Below are 3370 nucleotides of genomic sequence, written 5' to 3'. Positions count from 1 at the left end.
CACGGATGTAAGTGTTATCTAATCAAACAGGTTTATTATGTTATTTAATTTCACAGATAACACACGGATGTAAGTGTTATCTAATCAAACAGGTTTATTATGTTATTTAATTTCACAGATAACACACGGATGTAAGTGTTATCTAATCAAACAGGTTTATTACGTTAGTTAATTTCACAGATAACACACGGATGTAAGTGTTATCTAATCAAACAGGTTTATTACGTTATTTAATTTCACAGATAACATACGGATGTAAGTGTTATCTAATCAAACAGGTTTATTACGTTATTTAATTTCACAGATAACACACGGATGTAAGTGTTATCTATTCAAACAGGTCTATTATGTTATTTAATTTCACAGATAACACACGGATGTAAGTGTTATCTAATCAAACAGGTCTATTACGTTATTTAATTTCACAGTTAACTCAAGGATGTGTGTGTTACCATTTGAACCACTAGACTACATCAGTTAGCTAAGCCAAGACAACACCAAAATTATATTATTACATAACTAAACACACGTATTCTGCTATCTAATCTAACAGGCATTATCAGGATGTATGCTATATTATCAGATATAGATAATCTAACATGTGTATATTGAAAAAGTAAAGAGCAAGACGAGAAAACAGAAACCGTTTCTAATCTCTATGGGAAAACTAAAGCAAGCTGGAACTGATAACTTAATTCCTAACAAAAACATCATTGCTTATAATTCTGAAATTAAGTAACATATTAAACTTCAGGCTTTAAATTTGTAAAAAATTTCAATTCATGGAACATGTATTTTTTTCTCTCTTACATTTAAACTGAAGGATTCACACTTTATCCAAGCTCTAACTATTGTCTTTCTGTGCTTTTCGCAAATACAGCGACATACGACAGAAAATAGCACGAAATACTGAGAGATCCATAGCTCACTAAAGCTCTAACTATTGTATGAAGTATTTTTTAAAGAACAATTATGAATTTAAAAATAAAACGGAATACAGCTATTTGTTTAGCAGTCAGAAAAGAACAAGATGACGGTTTTAAAATGTGTATTGTGACAGCTAATATCCTCCAAGTCGAGAAAGACAGAAGTGTGTATTTTAATAAATGTAAACTTAGTGTTTGGAGATAGATGGTAGATATGGTCCATACAAATTTACAAGGTTTATTTTCGAATGTTAGGACTTATTATTATATATTAAAATCAGTGTAGCGGCTAATTGATTCGTTTAATACCCAGTTGAAAATACAACGTGCCGACTAAGAACCAATAACGACCGACATTTTTCTAAAAGCCACGTAAATGTCACTAGTTTGACTATTGGTTGGGAACTCCCGGACAAGGCCACCCACTGCCGGGACTACTTTTTTTTTAACCCTCCAGTTTTTATTGGTCGAAGAGTAAACCGCGATAGCAGACTGTTGGAAGTTCCAACAACGCCGTAAAGGATTTAAGGGCGAGAGATAATTTTTGCATTTTCAGTATCACACAGGTTGGTGATATTTCTAGCTTATCGATCAAATACTACGTTTTCTGAAAGGAGGGGTTATAAACGTTGAATAATTATGGTAACCGTGTTCTCTCGTATATTACTAATTACAGAGCGCGCGCACGAAATGAGAACTTGTATTAATTACTTTTCCCTTTCTCTCAAACGTGACAGATCGTCAGAGAAACTTCTTATTCGTTATTCGATTGTAGGCTTCTTTTCAGCGTTCCTCTTTTTTTTAGTCATGTTCTACAGTACATCTTAATGATTTACGTTCGTGATTGGGCCAGTTCCATCTTGCTGGGCTCCACACAAATCATGTTATTCGAGATACTCACTTGCCCTACCCACAAGCTAGTGATTTATCTACCAGATGCCAATGATAGTTTAAATAAGGACTCTAGGACCCCGCGGCTCCGGCAAAAAGGAACTAAGCGAGGACATCTTTTATTTCATTGGTGATGCATGGTTTCACCATTTATTTTTTCCGCTCTGAGTATTTTTAAAAATTCTGTCTGGCATTTCAAAATAAATGGCGTCTCTTTGTTTCCACCCTTATTTGGCTGTCTCGATCTTACCTCGTCACTTATTTTACTCTTTAAAAGAATGATGATTATTTTTAATTAACTACTCTAAAATAAAATCTCGGGAAAAAAATCTATTAAAGAATTTCTTACATCAGTCGTATGTTCTTATTCTTATCATTTTAGCTTCTGTTGAATGTAATTCGATTTTATTATTCATTGTTCTAACTTCACACTTTTGAAACTCGAATTATTTTGGATTATTAGTTTACATGTAGCTTATGGAAGTTATTGTAACCCATATTCACAATTTTGAAACTCGAATTATTTTGGAATATTAGCTTACAAGTAGCTTATGGAAGTTATTGTAACCCATATTCACACTTTTGAAACTCGAATTATTTTGGAATATTAGTTTACAAGTACCTTATGGAAATTATTGTAACCCATATTAATAATAAATAAATTGTTTGTTTTTAATTAAGCACAAAGCTACACAGTGGGCTATCTGTGCTCTGCCCGTCACGGGTATCAAAACCCGGTTTCTAGTGTTATAAGTCCGCAAACATACCGCTGTGCCACTGGTGAGGGGGCTAATAAAATATGATTTTTTAAATGGTATGGTATGAACCATACCATTCGTTGTTCACATATATACAATGCCTAGACTACTTCTATGTCTGTCATATCCCAGCCAGCCAGCCCGAAGAGCCTTGGTATTAGTCAAATCCCTTTTGTAAACTCTTTCAGACCAACGAGTGTTTTATTAAATTTCATATTTTTACTGAGTACTTTACGACTTATTAAAGTTTGAGTTTGCGTGCATTCTGCTGTGTCATCTTTTCATAATAATATTGGAAATATAACAACTCTTACATATATCAACTAATCACAAGTTAAAAACAAAAACAACAAAAGTCGACCCATTAAGTTATAAACTGAAAATTTTATATCATAAGGTTCTGGGTTTCTTGGGGCTTCTATGAAAGATATGGTCTATAATTATCGTCACGAGCTTCAACTTTTTCTGGATAAGAAAAAAAAACGGTCATATAAGAGGAACCATTGCGGTGCACAGATGTGGAAACAGCAGAATAGCATTAGAGAGGTAATGATGCAATAGTGCTGACGGCATGAGGTGATGCTCTATGCAATAGAAAAGATAGGAGATAGACAGCTATAGTGAGTGCTGGGGAATGGGGGGTGGGAACATCTGGGATAAGTAGCACACACACACACATATAGCTTTAGATTTTGCCCGGAAAATTCATCAGGCCTTGCACAACGCCATTAGTATTGCTGCGCGATCGATTTTCCAATAAGCGTTGGAGCGATGTAAGCTATCCCATTAACCCAA

The sequence above is a fragment of the Limulus polyphemus genome, unplaced genomic scaffold (genome assembly GCF_000517525.1).
Source record: "Limulus polyphemus unplaced genomic scaffold, Limulus_polyphemus-2.1.2 Scaffold808, whole genome shotgun sequence".
In the NCBI taxonomy this organism is placed as follows: Eukaryota; Metazoa; Arthropoda; class Merostomata; order Xiphosura; family Limulidae; genus Limulus; species Limulus polyphemus.
The sequence above is the reverse complement of the archived record's forward strand: the minus strand, read 5'-3'. Positions refer to the sequence as shown.